This window comes from Oncorhynchus clarkii, chromosome 18 (genome assembly GCF_045791955.1).
Source record: "Oncorhynchus clarkii lewisi isolate Uvic-CL-2024 chromosome 18, UVic_Ocla_1.0, whole genome shotgun sequence".
Classification (NCBI taxonomy): Eukaryota; Metazoa; Chordata; class Actinopteri; order Salmoniformes; family Salmonidae; genus Oncorhynchus; species Oncorhynchus clarkii.
In genome coordinates, this window is record NC_092164.1 from 3,603,758 (window position 1) to 3,625,454 (window position 21,697).

Sequence of the window (21,697 nt, forward strand, 5' to 3'; positions counted from 1 at the left end):
GGGTTCTAACAGACAATGTTTTACAACAGAATCGGCGTAATGAATCCACCCATTAGGAGGTTTAAAAAAAACACATATCTGAAAACCTAAGGTTCATCATGTTACATTATAGGTATGTGGTCAGGTGTTACATTGACAATTACAGGCTCTATTATTCACTCATCTGTTTCTCTCAATAGTTACTATTGGGGAATGGAACCTTGTGTTACCTTCCTCACACCACTACAGTATTCATTTCAACAGACCTTTTCCATGGTCCATTGTTACAGCTCAGTAAATGCCCAAGACTATATTGAGGGTCAAACTGTTGAAATGTCCATTATGTAAATAGTCTTGTAGAACTCTGGTGTGGGGAAAGGGAAATGCATTTAACCAAAATGTGTCTTCCACATTTAACCCAACCCCTCTGAATCAGAGAGGTGTGTGTGAGTGGGGGGTAGGCTGCCTTAATTGAAGTCATCGGCACCCGGGGAGCAGTTGTTAGGGGGTTAACTTCCTTTCTCATACTGTCAGATCTAATATGAAGAACTGAACACAACCATAAGAACCATTCATACTGTCAGATCTAATATGAAGAACTGAATACTAAACAGAAGAAGAGGTTGACCAGTACATATTCATGTAACTTTATTTTTCATTGGCAGATCAATAAAGTTTGCATCAATGCAGTTATCCAAACACATTCTTGATCAGTAACTAAAATAACTCATCTAGTTTTAAAGACAATTAATAAACACATGTATTAATTTCATAAACTGTGTATCATTAAATAAGGTTGTAAAATAATCCCCCCAAACTAATGGTGAAAAGTGATCATCGCTATCTGATACATGTTAGGGGTGGCGGAAGATAGCCTAGTGGCAGTAACCAAAAGGTTGCAAGAGGTTGCAAGATCAAATCCCCGAGCTGACAAGGTAAATCTGTTGTTCTGCCTCTGAACAAGGCAGTTAACCCACTGTTCCTAGGCCATCATTGTAAATAACAATTTGTTCTTAACTGACTTGCCTATTTAAATAAAGGTTCAATAAAACAAGTGTCCACTAGCTCCTTACCACAGAATACTGTGGTAACTTGGTCTCAGAGCAAAACGTATTATGTATTACAAAAACATCCATGCCACTCCATTTAGTATGTTAGGCCTACCAATAAAAACGTAACTAAAATATAAACTAAACATGTTGGTTTCATGAGCTGAAATAAAAAATTCCAGCAATATGCACAAAAACATAATTTCTCTCAAATGTTGTGCACAACTTTGTTTATATCTCTGTAAGTGAGCATTTCAGCCTTTGTCAAGATAATCCATCCACCTGACAGGTGTGGCATAAGATGCTGATAAAACAGCGGGGGACAATAAATGGCCACACAACATCAATGTCACAGATGTCTCAAGTTTAGGGAATATGCAATTGTCATGATGACTGCAGGAACGTCCACCATAGCCAGATAACTCAATATTTATATCTCTACCATAAGCAACCTCTCACGTCCTTTTGGAGAATTTGGCAGTACATCCAACTGGCCTCACAACTGCAGATCACATGTAACCACAGCAGCACAGGACCTCTTCACCTGCAAGATTGTGAGGGGGGGCGGGCTGAGTAGTATTTCAGTCTGTAATAAAAACCTTTTGTGGGGAAAAACTCATGCTGATTGGCTGGGCCTGGCTCCCAAGTGGGTCTATGCCCTCCCAAGTCCCACCCATGGCTGAGCCCCTGCTCAGTCATGTGAAATCCATAGATTAGAACCTGATTTATTTCAATTGCCTGATTTCCTTACACGAACTGTAAATATTTGAAATGGTTGTATTTAGATTGTTGTTTAGTATAATACGACTTATAGGATGTTATTATCGTATGTTACGATTTACAATTCGTATGTTATCTTACGCATTGCTATTCATACAATATGTTACGAACTTGTAATATGTATGATATGTTACAAATTCCAATTTGTTGTTACAAACATTAGCTAGGTTAGGGTGAGGGGCGTAATGTAGAGTTAAATGGGTTTAGGGAAAGGTTAGCTAACATGCTAAGTAGTTGCATGCTAAGCTAACATGCTAACATAGATAAAAAGTAGTAAGTAGTTGCAAAGTTGCTTAATTAGCTAAAATGCTAAAGTCCTCCTTGATGAGATTCAAACACACAGCCTTTGGCTAGACATTTAACTTACACGCCCAACCCTCCACAGAGCAGGAGTAAGGCTTCTCTCCTGTGTGTATACATTGGTGTGTGTTAAGTTGCTATGGTGAGAGAAACTCACCCAAATGTCAGAGCAGATGTAAGCATGCTTCTCTCATGAGTGTGTTCTCTGATGAACTTTTAGCTCAGTTGCTGTTTTGAAGCATTTTACAAAGGCAGAGCAGGAGTATGGCTTCTCTCCATGTATATGTTGATGTTTTTTTAAGGTATCCAGTCGAGAGAAACTTACCCCACAGTCAGAACAGGAGTAAGGCTTTTCTCCTGTATGTGTTCTCTGGTGAACTTTTAGATGAGTTGATGTTTTGAAGCACTTTCCACAGTCAGAACAGACATAAGGCTTCTCTCCTGTGTGTGTTCTCTGATGAACTTTTAGCTCATTTGATGTTTTGAAGCACTTTCCACAGTCAGAACAGACGTAAGGCTTCTCTCCTGTGTGTGTTCTCTGATGAACTTTTAGATGAGTTGATTTTGTGAAGCATTTTCCACAGTCAGAGCAGACGTAAGGCGTCTCTCCTGTGTGTGTTCTCTCATGAACCTTAAGCTCAGTTGATGTTTTGAAGCATTTTACACAATCAGAGCAGATGTAAGGTTGCTCTCCTGTGTGTGTTCTCTGATGAACTTTAAGCTCATTTGTTGTTTTAATTTTTTTTCCACAGTCAGAGCAGGAGTATGGCTTCTCCCTTGTATGTATTCGTCCATGTGATTTTAAATGGGAAAGTTGAGAGAAACTAGTCCCACAGTCAGAGCAGATGTAAGGCTTCTCTCCTGTGTGTGTTCTCTGATGTACTTTTAGCTCCTTTAATGTTTTAAAACATTTCCCACAGTCAGAGCAGGAGTATGGCTTCTCCCCTGTATGTGTGTTCTCTGATGAACTTTTAGCTCAGTTGATGTTTTGAAATATTTTACACAGTCAGAGCAGGAGTAAGGCTTCTCTCCTGTATGTATACGTTCATGTGATTTTAAGTTGGAAAGTTGAGAGAAACTAATTCCACAGTCAGGGCAGAAGAAAGGCTTCTCTCCTGTGTGTGTTCTTTGATGAACTTTTAGATCACTTGATGTTGTGAAGCATTTTCCACAGTCAGAGCAGACGTAAGGCTTCTCTCCTGTGTGTGTTCTCTGGTGAACTTTTAGCTCATTTAATGTTTTAAAACATTTTCCACAGTCAGAGCAGGAGTATGGCTTCTCCCCTGTATGTATACGTTCGTGTCTTTTTAAGTGGGAAACTCGAGAGAAACTAGTTCCACAGTCAGGGCAGAAGAAAGGCTTCTCACCTGTGTGTGTTCTCTGATGGACTTTTAGCTCATTTAATGTTTTAAAACATTTTCCACAGTCAGAGCAGGAGTATGGCTTCTCCCCAGTATGTATACGTTTGTGTCTTTTTAAGTGGGAAACTCGAGAGAAACGAGTTCCACAGTCAGGGCAGTAGAAAGGCTTCTCTCCTGTGTGTGTTCTCCGATGAAGTTTTAGCACCGTTGATGTTTTGAAGCATTTTCCACAGCCAGAGCAGGAGTAAGGCTTCTCTCCTGTGTGTATTTTTAGGTGTAGTTTTAGCTTTGATAGAAATGGGAAAATCTCTTCACAATGTGGGCAGAGATGAGACCTCTTAGCTCTGTCATCTTCCTGCTGTTGCTCTCTGGATGTAGATAATGTCTCAACATGGTATCCTGTGTGAACATCAGAAGAACCAGTTAGTTGGTGTGATATACATGTCAATCAAATGTATTTTATGAAGCCCTTTTTACATCAGAAGATGTCACAAAGTGCTTAACAGAAACCCAGCCTAAAATCCCCAAAGAGCAAGCAATGCAGATGTAGAAGCACAGTGGCCAAGAAAAACTCCCTAGAAAGCAGGAACCTAGGAAGAAACCTAGAGAGGAACCAAGCTCAGAGCGGTGACCAGTCAGTCCTCTTCTGGCCATACCGGGTGACAGGTAGCCTAGTGGTTAGAGCAACCGAAAGATTGCAAGATCGAATCCCCGAACTGAGAAGGTAAAAATCTGTCGTTCTGCCCCTGAACAAGGCAGTTAACCCACTGTTCCTAGGCCGTCATTGAAAATAAGAATTTGTTCTTAACTGACTTGCCATGTTAACCTGTTTGAGCGCATGTCCAAACGCTAGCCGGACATCTACGACAACATCCGGTGAAATTGCAGAGCGCGAAATTCAGAATACAAAAATCGTAATATTAACTTCTTGAGTGTAGGGGGCAGTATTTTCGTTTTAGGCTAAAAAACGTACCCATTTGAAACTGCCTATTTCTCAAGCCCAGAAACTAGAATATGCATATAATCAGATTAGGATAGAAAACACTCTAAAATTTCCAAAACTGTCAAAATATTGTCTGTGAGTATAACAGAACTGATATTGCAGGTGAAAACCTGAGGAAAATCCAACAAGGAAGTGCTGTTTTTCCTGAAAGCTCTCTGTTCCACTGGATGCCTTGCCTCCATTTAAAGGGATATCAACCAGATTCCTTTTCCTATGACTTCCTCAAGCTGTGTACAGTCTTTAGACATCATTTCAGGCTTTTATTTTGAAAAATGAGCGAGAAAGAACCCATTGCGTCAGTGGATGGCTGGGTGCCAGCAGAGTTTTTCATGCGCAACAGCCATTTTCTCTCGCTCGCCTTTGGAAGAAGCAACATTCCGGTTGACATGTTATCGATTATATACTGTAAAATCAACCTGAGGCTTGATTATAAAAAAACATTTGACATCTTTCTACGCACTTTACGGATACTATTTGGAATTTTCGTCTGCGATGTCGTGACCGCTCGAGCCTGTGGATTTCTGAACATAACGCGCCAAACAAATGGAGGTATTTTGGATATAAAAATAATCTTTATGGAACAAAATTAACATTTATTGTGTAACTGGGACTCTCGGGAGTGCAAACATCCGAAGATCATCAAAGGTAAGCGATTTAATTTATTGCTTTTCTGACTTTCGTGACCAGTCTACTTGGCTGCTAGCTGTTTGAAATATTTTGTCTACTGAGAGAGATGTTCTTACATAAACGCTTGTTATGCTTTCGCCGAAAAGCTTTATTGAAATCTGACACGCCAGGTGGATTAACAACAAGTTAAACTGTGATGATAATGATCCCGCTAACGGGATGGGTGCGTCAAGAAGTTAAACATTCATGAAAATACAAGTGTCTTACAACATTTAAAAGCTTCTTGTTAATCCAACTGCGTTGTCAGATTTCAAAAAGGCTTTAAGGAGAAAACATACCAAGCTGAGGACAACGCACCACATCAAAATACTTTTTCAACCAGCACAGGCGTCACAAAATCACAGACAACAATTAAATAAATCACTTACCTTTGAAGATCTTCCTCTGTTTGCAATCCCAAGGGTCCCAGCGACACAATGAATGGTAATTTTGTTCGATAAAGTCCTTCATTATATCCCAAAAATGTCAGTTTAGTTGGCGCACTTCATTCAGTAATTCACTCGTTCAACATGCACACAAACAAATCCAAAAAGTTACCGGTAAAGTTCGTCTAAACAAGTCAAACGATGTTTCTAATTAATCCTCAGGTATTCTAATATCTAAATAAACAATAATATTTAATACGGAGAATAGTGTGTTCAATAGCGAAGATGAATAACGAAGAGCGCACTCTCAATGATGCGCGCATCATGACTACTTTTCTAATGGGGCACACCCTGGAAAAACTACAAATACTTGTTCATTTTTCAAAAAACAAGCCTGAACCCCTTTTAAAGACTGTTGACATCTAGTGGAAGCCATATGAACTGCAATCTGGGTCCTATCTATTTGAATATCCCATAGGCAAGCATTGAAAAAAACGGTGACCTCAAAAAATAAAAAATCCGAATGGATTTTCCACAGGTTTTCGCCTGCCATATCAATTCTGTTATACCCACAGACATTATTTTAACAGTTGTAGAAACTTCAGAGTGTTTTCTATCCAATGCTATCAATTATATGCATATCCTAGCTTCTGGGCAGTTTACTTTGGGCACGTCAGTCATCCGAAATTCCGGACAATAATCAGTATGTAAAGGAAGTTAAATAAAGGTAACATTTTTAAAAAGTAAAAAAAATAAAAATACACTACCATTAGTGGTGAAATAAATGAATAAATTCTAAAGTTTGGGGTTACTTACAAATGTCCTTGTTTTGAAAGAAAAGCACATTTTTTGTCCATTCAAATAATGTCAAACTGATCAGAAATATATTGTTAACGTTGTAAATGACTTTTGTAGCTGGAAACGGCTGAAGATCTCGTACAATGCAGTGTAATACTCCCTTCACAAAACAGCGCGAACTGGCCCTAACCAGAATAGCGTCTAGAAGGCCAGCATCCCGGAGTCGCCTCTTCACTGTTGACGTTGAGAGTGGCGTTTTGCAGGTACTATTTAATGAAGCTGCCAGTTGAGGACTTGTGAGACGTCTGTTTCTCAAACGAAACACTCTAAAAATACTTGTCCTCTTGCCCAGTTGTGCACCGGGGCCACCCACTCCCCTTTCTATTCTAGTTAGAGACAGTTTGCGCTGTTCTGTGAAGGGAGTAGTACACAGTGTTGTACGAGATTTTCAGTTTCTTGGCAATTTCTCACATTGAATAGCCTTCATTTCTCAGAACAAGAATAGACTGATGTTTCTGGCCATTTTGAGCCTGTAATCTAACTGACAAATGACCCAGATACTAAACTAGTCTAAAGAAGGACCGTTTTATTGCTTCTTTAATCAGCACCACAGTCTTCAGCTGTGCTAACATAATTGCAAAAGGGTTTTGTAATGATCAATTAGCCTTTTAAAATGATAAACTTGGATTATCTAACACAACATGCCATTGGATCACAGGAGTGATGGTTGCTGATAATGGGCCTCTGTACATCTATTTAAAAAAAAATCTGTTTCCAGCTACAAGTCATTTACAACATTAACAACGTCTCCACTGTATTAATGGTCAATTTGATGTTATTTTAATGGACCATAAAAACATAATTTTCTTTCAAAACAAGGACATTTCTAAGTGACCCTAAACTTTTCAACAGTAGTGTATGTATTCATTTCAGTAGACTGTATGGGAATGGGAATACATGGGAATAAAACTATTCTAAAACTGGGTAGGAGTCAAAAACTACAAAGAGTCAAAAGTGGTGAAAATGATGAGCTATATCATCCTCCACTCAATATCACAAGGGTTAGTAACTACACAGACTCATTTCATACCATCCTCCACTCAACATCACAAGGGTTAGTAACTACAGACTCATTTCATATCATCCTCCACTCACTATCACAAGGGTTAGTAACTACACAGACTCATTTCATATCATCCTCCACTCACTATCACAAGGGTTAGTAACTACACAGACTCATTTCATATCATCCTCCACTCACTATCACAAGGGTTAGTAACTACACAGACTCATTTCATATCATCCTCCACTCACTATCACAAGGGTTAGTAACTACACAGACTCATTTCATATCATCCTCCACTCACTATCACAAGGGTTAGTAACTACACAGACTCATTTCATATCATCCTCCACTCAACATCACAAGGGTTAGTAACTACACAGACTCATTTCATATCATCCTCCACTCAACATCACAAGGGTTAGTAACTACATAGACTCATTTCATATAATCCTCCACTCAATATCACAAGGGGGATAGAAGAATTTGTATGTTTAAAGTAATGACTAAGATATTTCACCCTGAAACTGTATCACTGTGTGTGAAATCCATTAGACACATAAGACTATAAGTTGGTAATATGTTGGCAGGATATAATTACAACATTATGTTCCTTACAGGACATTCTGTCCCCACCCGGAGTGGAGAAACTGTTAGGCTTGCAGAAAATGATGAAACATGTTGCAGAATATGATAAACAATGTAAGTGTACAGTGGAACAATACAGCCATCCTAAAGCGGGGTGGGGTTCTCGACTGATGTGTGTATAAAAGATGGGCTCTGAACTTGAGAGGGCAGAGCTCTCTGAATAAAGAACTGATCATTTGTATGCTGGGACTCTGTTTATTAAAACTTAGAGCCTTACAACCTCTAGGATACAGATGGAGTTATAAAATAGTTCCGTTAGAACATTGGGATAGAAATTCTCGTGACAAAGGGGGTTAGTAACTACACAGACTCATTTCAGAGAACTTCAAAACACTGGCAGTTTGTCTACTTCACTTCTTTAGTCTACACTCTGATCACTCCAGATAGACCAGTGAATAAAACAAATGCTGGCAATACTGTTGTCATCCATACAAGTCTTAGCAGCATGAAATAACATCTACAATGCATTCAAAAAGTATTCAGACCCCTTGACTTTTTCCACATTTTGTTACATTAGTCTTATTCTAAAATTGAGTCAATTGTTTTTTTCCCCTCATCAATCTACACACAATACCCCATTATGACATCACAATAGCCCATTATGACAAAGCAAAAACAGGTTTTTAGAAATAACTGAAGTATTACATTTACGTAAGTATTCAGACCCTTCAGACAATAGTTAGTTGAAGCACCTTTGGCAGCGATTACAGCCTTGAGTCTTGTTGGGTATGAAGCTACAAGCTTGGCACACTTGTATTTGGGGAGTTTCTTCCATTCTTCTCTGCAGATCCTCTCAAGCTCTGCCAGGTTGGATGGGGAGCATCTCTGAAAAGCTATTTTCAGGTCTCTCCAGAGATGTTTGATCGGGTTCCGGTCCGCGCTCTGGCTGGGCCACTCAATGACATTCAGAAACTTGTACCGAAGCCACTCCCACATTGTCTTGGCTGTGTGCTTAGGGTCATTGTCCTGTTGGAAGGTAAACCTTCACCCCAGTCTGAGGTCCCGAGCGCTTTCAAGTAGGTTTTCATCAAGGATCTCTCTATACTTTGCTACGTTAATCTTTCCCTTGATCCTGACTAGTCACCCAGTCCCTGCCGCTGAAAAACATCCCCACAGCATGCTGCTGCCACCAACATGCTTCACCGTAGGGATGGTGCCAGGTTTGCTCCAGACATGCTGCAGAGATGGTTGTCCTTCTGGAAGGTTCTCATCTCCACAGAGGAACTCTGGAGCTCTGTCAGAGTGACCATCGGGTTCTTGGCCACCTGCCCGAACAAGGCCCTTCTCCCCCGATTGCTCAGTTTGGCCGGGTGGCCAGCTCTAGTAAGAGTCTTGGTGGTTCCAAACTTCTTGCATTGAAGAATAATGGAGGCCTCTGTGTTCTTGGTTACCTTCTATGCAGCAGAAATGTTTTGGTACCGGTCCCCAGATCTGTGCCGACATAATCCTGTCTCGGAGCTCTACAGACAAATCCTTCCACCTCATGACTTGGTTTTTACTCTGACATGCACTGTCAACTGTTGGACCTGACATAGACAGGTGTGTGCCTGTCCAAATCATGTCCAATCAATTGAATTTACCACAGGTGGACTCCAAGTTGTAGAAACATCTCAAGGATCATCTCATAGCAAAGGGTCTGAAAACTTAAACGTAGATAAGCAATTATAATTTTCTTTGACATTTGCAAGAATTTCTAAAAATCCTGTTTTGGCTTTGTCATTATGGGGTATTGTGATGTCATAATGGGGTATTGTGTGTAGATTGACAAGGAAAAACATGTCATCAATTTTAGAATAAGGCTGTAACGTACCAAAATGGGAAGGGGTCTGACAGTGCCTTGACTTTTTCCACATGTTGTTATGTTACAGCCTTATTCTAAAATTTAATTTAAAAAAATATTCAGCAATCTACACACCCCCATAATGACAAAGCTAAAACAGGATCTGACATTTTGGCAAATTTATTAAAAATAATTTAAAAAGCAAAGAAAAACAAGAGACTCAAAATTGAGTTCAGATGCTTCCTGTTTCATTGATCATCCTTGAGATGTTTCTACAACTTGATATATAAAACATTAAATATACACTACTGTTCAAAAAATGTGGGGTCACTTAAAAATGTCCTTGTCTTGAAAGAACAGCACATTTTGTGTCCATTAAAATAACATCAAATTGATCAGAAATACAGTATCGACATTGTTATTGTTGTAAATGACTATTGTAGCTGGAAACGGCAGATATTTTATGGAATATCTACAAAGGCGAACAGAGGCCCATTATCAGCAACCATCACTCCTGTGATCCAATGGCATGTTGTGTTAGCTAATCCAAGTTTATCATTAGAAAACCCTTCTGAATTTATGTTAGCACAGCTGAAAACGGTGGTGCTCATTAAAGAAGCAATAAAACTGGCTATTGCAACTCTGCCTAGAAGGCCAGCATCCCGGAGTCGCCTCTTCACTGTTGACGTTGAGACTGGTGTTAAGTGACCCCAAACTTTAGAATTGAGCTCAGGTGCATCCTGTTTCCATTGATCATCATTGAGATGTTTCTACAACTTTATACAAACAATGGTGTTTGTTTAGTAAAGTTAGATCAATGTCTTGGACGATCACCTAATGATTAATTAGTAGTCCACATCACCAAATATTATAGCATAACATTACTGTTACAACAAAAACAACACCTACTTTCTTAGGAGATTTTAGGATGGTTTGCTGAATCGTCCCAAACTCAACAGCACGCCATTAGGCAGAATGTGCTTTGATTAAAACAAAATACAGTAAGTCTATATAATTTAACACCATCTGTTCTAATTTGATAAACAAACAATAATTCAAGAAGATTTAAATGCATATTCCCATGAAATTGATTGAGATCAAACGATTGGCATGCAGACGCAGCTTGATCATTTCACTGGTAAAACGTGAAGAATTATCATTCAATATTGACAGTGATGATGCCATGGCCTATTTTGAAATGAGGTATGCCTAACTTGGTGATTGAGGGTATTAAACATGTTCAATGTTTTTGAGACAATGTGTGGGCAAAGGCAGGCGTTACAAGTTCTTTAAATTTGCTTCGCTGTGGAGTCTTGAGTTATTCAGGGATGTGTGATGTCAGAATTACAGAATTCAACCAAGCAATAGACTGGTCATAACTTATGGAGGTCTAATATATGAATATAACTTCTAGATAGAACCAGCTCTTACCTTGACTAAGAGTTGTCCTAATCTTCTCCTCTTCTTCTTCATCTTTAATGTTGACATTCAGCTCCAGTGTTTGACTGCAGTCTTCCAGCTTCACTGATGCCATCTCTGGATCCTGCAGTGCAAACTGGGCTCCACTGTCACAATCAGGACCCAGTGACTGTAGGTTTCTACTCAGTGTGGAAGGAGAGGCAGGCTGTGTTTGTCCTCACTGTTGATGTTACTGGCCTCAGACTTAATCTGAGTCGGTCTGTAGTAATAAAGACAAACGGACACAAAAGTTATTTTCTTGACAGTTCTGGCACTTTATTCTGTAAAAATATTTTCTATTTTTTAATGTTCAATTATCTCATTTCAGTCGATCAGGTAGATAATCCTTGACAAAACATTCATTCACATTAGACAAAGTACACATTTTAAATTGCACAACATAAATACACTTAATCTATAGTAGATTTCCTAAATTCACATAAATGCATAAATGACTCAAAAACCATTTAGTACAAGATCACAGTGTGTTTCAGGCAGCACTATGTACTATTTTCCTGAATAACCTTGTCTTCACTGTATTATTTCACTCACAGAAAACAATTGTATGTCCCATTCACACCATATTAAGAATTATCAGGGGTCGTACAGTGGCAAGTCAAATTCAAGGACTTTTCAGGCACTAATATTAATTTACTTGAAGCCCCGTGTGAAAACCCTGAATTATAGATAAATATAGAAACAACTGAATGTGTCTGAATATTAGTAAAGAACTGATAATCATTACATTCAGCTTCAGAACTGTGGAGCAACTGAAATGTTCTCTCTCTGATGAGGCACTACCTGCACTGAAGTCCGTTGATGCAGACCTCCTATGGTATCATGGAGGTCCACAAACAAACCTTTAAGGTGCAGGTCTGTCTAATTCTGTACTAAGAAAATAAACCAAGAAATCCCTATTAACTTCTACCACACCCTCCCCTTCCCCGAAAAACCCTCCCACACCCCCCAATAAACTATATCAATAGATCCCTTTCTGTGTTTGCAAACATTGGGGTCTATATCATGCTGAGACAATCCACCCCCAGGTTATCCAGCTTATCAAAAACTATACCGACAGTAACATCTGTTACCCCCAACAACTCTGCTGCAGTTTACAAGATAACTTTCAACCTGGTATTTCTGCTTTACACAATCCAAGTTGTTGATAACCTCACCAATAAAAGCTATGAAGTACATATTATTCACTATTAAAGTATCCTTTGTCACAGTGCATTTATGGACGCAAGATTTCTGAACAGGCCTCGAAACCATGTCAGGAAAAGTAGAAAGACCAGTTCTGACAGTAGGTCCTCTTACTACAGGACCAGCCATGGAAGCTCCATCAGTCTGACAGTAGGTCCTCTTACTACAGGACCAGCCATGGAAGCTCCATCAGTCTGACAGTAGGTCCTCTTACTACGGGACCAGCCATGGAAGCTCCATCAGTCTGCACTGTAGTTCCACCAGTCTGTCTTACAGCCTCTGCATATGATGCATCATGACAGATTTTATATCTCTGAGCATCTCTCTGCACCTGGCATCCACCAAATGCTGCTCTGTGTGTCCTCCCCAAAAATGCAACACTTAACAGTCACATTGCTCCAACATTCACTGTAATCATGTTCCCCACCACACTTGGCACATCTTTTCACTCAACAGCTACATGTCCCATTCTTTGGCATTTAAAAACACTGTGATGATTGACCTTTGCTGATCCAGTTTCAACTGTTCTGCTATGGAACCCTGACCTGTTCACCGGACGTGCTACCTGTCCCAGATCTGCTGTTTTCAACTCTCTAGAGACAGCAGGAGCGGTAGAGATACTCTCAACGATCGGCTATGAAAAGCCAACTGACATTTACTCCTGAGGGGCTGACCTGTTGCACCCTCGACAACCACTGTGATTATTATTTGACCCTGCTGGTCATCTATAAACATTTGAACATCTCCACCCAGCACAGCCAGAAGAAGACTGGCCACCCCTCATAGAATGTTTCCTCTCAAGGTTTCTTCCTAGGTTCTGGCCTTTCTAGGGAGTTTTTCCTAGCCACTGTGCTTCTACACCTGCATTGCTTGCTGTATGGGGTTTTCTGCAGGGTTTCTGTACAGCACTTTGTGACATCAGCTGATGTAAGAAGGGCTTTATAAATACATTTGATTGGTTGATTGATGAGGCTGGGTCAAATTCTCTGACATTGAAGCTAAGGAATCCTATTCTGTACTTTTCCAGACAAAACCTTCTAACACCTCAACAGCACTGATAAGCTTTCACTTCTTTAACCCTCTTTCCTACTGATCAACCTTTAGGCTTCAACCACTCTGTCTCCCTTCACATGTTCTTTAACAATATCATCCATGGACATAGATATTGGGACCTCAGAGATTATTACTCCCTTTAATGTAGCATCAGCTCCAGGGTCATGGCGTCTGAGCTTCGTCCCATTATGATTTTCCATTTGATGAATCTTCCCTTGCTGAACCTGACCAGCACAAGATATTAACAATCTACCATTTATTTTTTACTTCACCTTTATTTAACCAGGTTGGCTAGTTGAGAACAAGTCCTAATTTACACAGATGAGGCCCAGTTTAACTTCACCTCCCTTTTTATAGCCTTGGTTAATCAGGGTGTAAACGAGACCCTGTGGCCCCTCAAACACCATCCCAACTTTCCACTGTGACACATTATTACTCTAGCTCCCTACAGTGGGCCTCTAGAGTTACCATTGCTTCCAGTATCATCAGTATCTGTTCTTCTTTGGTCTGTAGTGCAAAGACATTTCACATACTAGGCCCTCATCCTCCTGCTCCATATCATCAGAACTGTCCCCCACATTGATCGCATTTCAGCACAGCTGTTGCTTCTCAAACTCTCCATTTCCATTGTTTCAGGAGTATCAAACTCACTCTATTGAGGGCCAATTCTCATCAGGTTTTCCTTTCAATTAAAACCTAGACAATCAGATGAGGGGAGTTCCTTTCTAAATAGTGACCTTAATTCATTAATCAAGTACAGGTGTGGAGCGAAAACCCGCAGACACTTGGTCCTCCATGGAATGGGTTTGACACGTGCTCCGATTCATCCGCATTAATCGACGCCATTCCATGCAGTTGGCCTCTCTCTCCAAATGGTGAAGGATAACTTCAGTTAGCTTCCCTCTATTTTGACACTCCATCACGCAGCCTCATGTCGCCATTTCACCACGAGCAAAGTCCTAGAAAGTCGACCGAAACCGTTGAAGCCGCCACTTGACCAGCCTCTTCCGAACCATCCCGATCTCGCGAGTTTACATGAAAGAAACAGTGTATGTAAACTCGTGAGAACAGGATGGTTCGGACGTGGCTATTTACCAGCTCATAAAGAACATTTTACACAAAACCAAGAACATGTAAAAACTAACTCGAATAAGTGGAATCTTTATGAAATTACTTTGAGGAAATTGTGTACATACACTCAGATAAACCCAATGTCTAGCTATGTGACTTGTAAAATCGTTTTTAATCACGTTCTTCACTCACTCGTTTTGACCCTAAAACAACACATACAATTAAAACCTTTACAAAACGTGATAATACCTTGACGGATTTGTTACCTAATATATTATTTCGACATTAGAAAGTTTAAACGTGCTATTACATACCTGTAATAATACATTTGAAACGGACACAACCACTATAGACATAACAGCACAGTTCTGTCGTTTTCTACCCGGAACTTCCTGTTCCCAACTACGACAGTGTACAGCGTAATCTTCTTCTCTGGTATACTGACATTTACACAAATATAACGTGTCTGCCGCCACCTACTGTACGGTTAGTAAACTGTAAAAAGAAAATCATGTCCATTGCGGAAACAACGACATCAAAACAAAATACAATAATAGATCAAATAAAAAACATCGCAATGGAAGGTATCCTAGTGGTTAGAGCGTTGGGCCCGTAACCAAAAGGTTGCTAGATCGAATCAATGAGGTGACAAGGTAAAAATCTGTTGTTCTGCCTCTGACCAAGGCAGTTGATCCACTATTCCTAGGCCATCATTGTAAATAAGAATGTGTTCTTAATTGACTTGCCTAGTTCAATAAAAAATCTATTTAAAAAAAGTGTATACTAGCTCCTTCCCACAAAATACTGCAGAGGGACAACCTGGTCTCAGAGCAAAACGTATTATATGTTACAAAAACATCCATGCCACTCCATTTAGTATGTAACATTACATTACAATATAAACTGAACTAAAATATAAACAAAACATGTGAAGTGTTGGTTTCATGAGCTGAAATAAAAAAATACAGAAATGTTCCATATGCACAAAAAGCTAATGTCTCTCAAATGTTGTGCACAACTTTGTTTATATCCCTGTTAGTGAGCATTTCAGCCTTTGCCAAGATAATCCATCCACCTGACAGGTGTGGCATATCAAGATGCTGATAAAACAGCATTATCATTACACAGGTGCACCTTGTGCTGGGGGACAATAAAAGGCAATGGTGGCACCAGCTTCCATCTGATGCTAAAGTCCTCCTGGTGAGATTCAAACACGCAACCTTTGGCTAGACGTTTGAGTTACACTCACACCCTTCCACAGAGCAGGAGTAAGACTTCTCTCCTGTGTGAAAACGGTGTGTTTTTAAGTTGCTCTGGTGAGAGAAACTCACCCCACAGTCAGAACAGATATAAGGCTTCTCTCCTGTGTGTGTTCTCTGATGAACATTTAGCTCAGTTGATGTTTTAAAACATTTTACACAATCAGAGCAGGAGTATGGCTTCTCTCCTGTATGTATATGTTGGTGTGTTTTTAAGGTATACAATTGGGAGAAACTCTTCCCACAGTCAGGGCAGACGTAAGGCTTCTCTCCTGTATGTATACGTTCATGTGATTTCAAGTGGGAAAGTTGAGAGAAACTAGTTCCACAGAAAGGCTTCTCTCCTGTGTGTGTTTTCTGATGAACTTTTAGCTCATTTGATGTTTTGAAGCATTTTCCACATTCAAAGCAGGAGTAAGGCTTCTCTCCTGTGTGTATTTTTAGGTCAATTTTTAGCTTTGATAGAAATGGGAAAATCTCCTCACAATGTGGGCAGTGATGAGACCTCTTAGCTCTGTGATCTTCCTGCTGTTGCTCTCTGGATGTAGAGAATGTCTCAACATGGTATCCTGTGTGAACATCAGAAGAACCAGTCAGTTGGTGTGATATACATGTCAGTCAAATTTATTTTATGAAGCTTTTTACATCAGTAGTTGTCACAAAGTGCTTAACAGAAACCCAGCCTAAAATCCACAAAGAGCAAGCAATGCAGGTGTAGAAGCACAGTGGCCACAAAAAAACTCCCTAGAAAGCAGTAACCTAGGAAGAAACCTAGAGAGTAACCAGGCACAGAGCGGTGACCAGTCCTCTTCTGGCCATACCCTAGCCTAGTGGTTAGAGCAACCGGAAGGTTGCAAGATCGAATCCCCGAGCTGACAAGGTAACAATCTGTCATTCTGCCCCTGAACAAGGCAGCTAACCCACTGTTCCTAGGCCGGCTGTTGTCAAATCGATCCGGTTAACAGGATTTCAGCCGGAAGAACAGTCTAAAATCACATTACATAATTTCACAAATAGTTCCATCTTTACTCATTCATTCTATACAACTACTAGATGTAAGCCTCATAACTGAGACTTTTGTATAAACAGTACTATGGTAATGTGGCTGTATTGTCGCTCATGAGTTTACCAAAATTGTACCAAACGGACCAGTTCGTAGCTCATTACTTCACCGATCTTTTATACATTCTCCAGAACATGAATGTCGTTCGGTTCTCCAGTTCTGTGAGGTGGAAGAAATTCCTTTGTTCTCTCTATGAAACTCACTCTCTCTCTATACTTTCTGGCCATGAGGCAGGATTCTCCTCCAGGAATTTACGACCTGAGGTCACAGCAGCCTGGGTGTAGGAGCAACAGAGAGAGGGGGATGGTGCATAGGGAGGGGGTTGTGCTCACTGTTCCCAAAGAGGGCAACGTCATGACAGCAGGTAGTTTGCCCCTGGTGTTGCGTTGTGCAAACCTCACCATTCTCTGGAGAGCCTTGCGGTTGATGGCGGCGCAGTTGGCATACCAGGCTGTGATACAGCCCGACAGGATGCTCGATTGTGCATCTGTAAAAGTTTGTCAGGGTTTTGGGTGACAAGCCAATTTCTTCAGCCTCCTGAGGTTGAAGAGGCGCTGTTGCGCCTTCTTCACCACACTGTCTGTGTGGGTGGACTATTTCAGTTTGTCTGTGATGCATCGGCCCAGGAACGCAACTTTAATTTCAACTTGCTGTCTTGTTCAGCTTCAGAAAAACAGTAAATATGTCACTTGAAACATAGTGTTTTGTAATTCATTAGACAAAAGAAAAGAGTTTGACCAGTACAAATTCATATACAAACTTTATGTTTCATTGGCAGATCAATTTAGCTGGCTTGAATGTGGTTTTCCAAACACATTTATTATCAATGACTAAAATAACAAATCTAGTTTAGAAAATACAATTTAATAAACACATGTAGTCAGTCATTCCATAGCCTGTTTATAATTAAAGAAACAGTCATTTAGTAGTAAAAACATTATCCCAAACTAGTGGCGAAAACTGATCATCACAACATCTCTATCTGATACATGTTGTCTTCGACATCATTCCCACAGAAAACTGCAGAGGGAAGCACTACCACCCAGTCAACTCACAGATTTGCTGAGGGAGACAAGGGTGGCTATGATCCTGTGCTTAAGCAGACACCTCCAGCAGCGTGATGGGCTGCAGTGATGGGCACCAATATGGAAAGTATATATCAATAACAGTAGGATTTTTTCAAACTGATATCGATACCAAACTCAGGAGGTTGGAGGCACTTTAATTGGGGAGGCCAGGTTGATGGTAATAGATGGAATGGTATCAAATACATCAAACACATGGTTTCCATGGTTTCCAGGTGTTTGATGCTGTTCCATTCGCTTCGTTCCAGCCATTATTATGAACCGTCCTCCTCTCAGCAGCCTCCATTGAGATCATATCTATTTCAATGAATAACAATGCAACTGTCTACACTTCACTTCCATGGCTTTTTGAAACTGATGCTGGATGCTGGTTAGGCCAAGTGTGATTGTTCTGGGTGTCTAACATACCTCAACAGTTTGAATACAATAGGAATCAATTGAATGCCCGTGGTCAAGTGGTTGTTGCTAAATTGAGAAGGTTTTGAGCGAAGGCTGTTCTACTATACATAAAAGTGTAGGTTAACAGCAAAGATAAACCAATATCACAATATGCCTTGCTCATATCTATATCAAACAAAATCAATATCATATCTAATTGTCTATATTGGTTCGCACCACAAATTGTTTCATTGTGAGTTCAACCTTAAGGGCAAATCCAAGTTAATATATTTTCAATAGAAGCTAACAAAACACAGCACAACTGACAAGGTGCCAACTGGGCACAAAATGGTTGAATCAACGGTGTTTCAACATAATTTATCAACGTATTGTGACGTGGAATGTTAGTGTAGAACACTGTACATTGGATTTGCAAAAGCTGTTGTTTTGAGGTTCAACCACGGAATTATGGCATCATGTTAACCAATTTTCAATATAGTTAAACCTTGTATAAATAGGTTGAATATATGTTGCATTTGTACCGTAGAAACAACGTTAGATCTTCAACTTTATATCCACTATCAGAAAAGACAATAGGCTGGCCAGCACCTCCTAGTGGAGAGTTGATTCATCTACAGCTATCCTTTTGGTCTGTCATCCACCGTGGACAAATTTTAATGAGTAGGTGAGATGATGTCACCTCACCTGAGGCAAAGCAAAACATGTGATTGGCTGTTCAGATTCAGCTCAACAGACAGTAATATTGATTGATTTCATTAGTGATTTTTCAGACTTTGGTGATTACATCTGCCAATAACGCACCCTCAGACTGTTTTTCTCGTCACTCAATGACATTCAAGATTGGTGCCTCAAACTCCCTCCCTCTCTCTCGACTTGACAACAGCTGTTCAACTCCCGCCATGCCTGCTATGAATGAGGGACTTGGTGGTTCACTTTGAGCAGATGAACATACAGGAAGTAGAAACTTCCCTTTTTTTATACAGGAAGTAGAAACTTCCTTTTTTTTTAACAAAAAACGTAATGTTGTTAATATACTAATGACTATATGCCAGGGTAGAGCCAGGGTGAAATTCCCATATAAAACCTCTCTGGGATATGTGGCCAAAAGCCAGGGAAAATGCAGAGGGCCAAATTCAAATAAATGAGTATAAAAATCAAACTTTCATTAAATCACACATGCAAGATAGCAAATTAAAGCTACACTTATTGTGAATCCAGTCAACATGTCAGATTTCAAAAAGGCTTTTCGGCGAAAGCAAAAGATGCTATTATCTGAGGACAGCAACCCAATAAACAAAGAGAGAGAAGCATATTTCAACCCTGCAGGCGCGACACAAATGCAGAAATAAAAATATAATTAATGCCTTACCTTTGACGAGCTTCTTCTGTTGGCACTCCAATATGTCCCATAAACATCACAAATGGTCCTTTTGTTCTATGAATTCTGTCGATATATATCCAAAATGTCCATTTATTTGGCGCGTTTGATCCAGAAAATCACCGGTTCCAACTTGCGCAACGTGACTACAAAATATCTCAAAAGTTACCTGTAAACTTTGCCAAAACACTTCAAACTACTTTTGTAATACAACTTTAGGTATTTTTTAACGTAAATAATCGATAAAGTTGAAGACGGGATGATCTGTGTTCAATACAGGAGGAAAACAAACTGTAGCTAGCTTTCTGGTCAGGCGCCTCGATCTAACAGTACACTACAAGTGACCCTTGTTCTGAACAGGGCTACTTCTTCATTACACAAAGGAAAAACCTCAACCAATTTCTAAAGACTGACCAGTAGTGGTTTTGGTATGTTTTCATGTGTCTCAGAAGAGCAGAAGGAGAGAGCATTGTTTTTTGGAGCAGGGTACCGATAAAAGTGTGTTATATCTGGAGTTTCGCTGGAAGAGTGAAGGGTGTCTGCCTATGTTGTGAAAATATTCAGTCAGTAATATTTCTCACATACACATTTCTCCCCTGTGAGTTCAAATAGACTTTTATTACAGAGTAATATCAGCCTTGCTGGTTCATGAAAACTACTAACTTTCCAGCCTTGGCACACACTCTTTATACAGGTTTCATCTTTACGTCACACACATAGAAACTCCTCTTTATGTTAATGATTAGCCCCTCTGGCATTTAGCCACCATTATCTTTTTGCCTTGCACTAATTTTAGTTTGGTTTCATATTAGGGATGGAAACATTAGAGCCATAGCAATGGTTAATAAATAAACAGTCATGGTCACTCCCCAGACAGGTGCATGTCTAATTGTGTCCAATGACCTAGACACACATATATATAGTGCACTCATCCAGCTGACGACTACAAAATGTGTAATGGACACATATGTACTGGTAGATTTCCAATACCTACTGATGTGATGCTGGGATATGTATGATACGCATTGAGAGCTATTGTGAATAAACCACTGCAGTTATGAAATTGATAAAATAATGGCCATGTATCAAGTGTGTGCCAACGGAATATTTTTGGTATTTATTAGGATCCCCATTAAACGCTGCAAAAGTATCAGAATTGTTCACTTCTCACTGACTTCTCAAACCCGGGCTTGGTCTGCTTCGCAAGCGTTCTCTGAAGTCTCGCGTTTTTACGTCTCTGGGTTGAGAAACTGGTAGTGGGGAAACAGGAAGTTCCGCGCAGGCGCGCATCATTCTTCAGAATTAAGGATACGCCAGAATTGTGCAGTCGATACGATAACTTCTGTGTCCGTGTATTACTACTGGTATGTAATAGCACGTTATATTATCGAAAGACCATGTCAGGTAGTAAATACGTCAAGTTATTATCACGTTTAATGAAGGTTTTATGTGCTATTTTTGTGTCAAACCGCGTGGGTTAACGTGATCACTTTTCTACAAGTCACATAGTTATAGACTTTGGGTTAGTCTGAGTGGATGTAACGTTATATAATTTCGTCAAGGTATTTTCATTAAGGATCAATCTATTTGAGATTTCTGGGTTCGTTTTACATGTCGTTTTTGGTTTTGTGTAAAATTCACGAGCTGGGAAAATGGCGGTTCCCCCTCGGTCTGCATCAACACACTTCAGTGCAGGCAGTGAGGGTGCAGCAGAGACCATTTCACGATTGTACTACTGTTTTGGAGATAAATGTAATGATTTATCAGTTTTCTACACGTGTACTAATATTGAGACATTCAGTTGTTTCTGTCTGTCTATACATGTTACTATGGTGTGAACGGAAATAATATTGGTTTTTGATTGGAATAATACAGTGAAGACCAGGTTATTCAGGAAAATAGTACATAGTGCTGC

At 39.9% G+C, this 21,697-nt stretch overlaps 1 pseudogene; it reads right to left on the minus strand.

Annotated features, from left to right (window-relative positions):
* Positions 1-618: 618 nt before the first annotated feature.
* On the minus strand, positions 619-13,998 carry LOC139373925 (zinc finger protein 84-like; annotated as a pseudogene).
* Between the last annotated feature and the right edge of the window lie 7,699 nt (positions 13,999-21,697).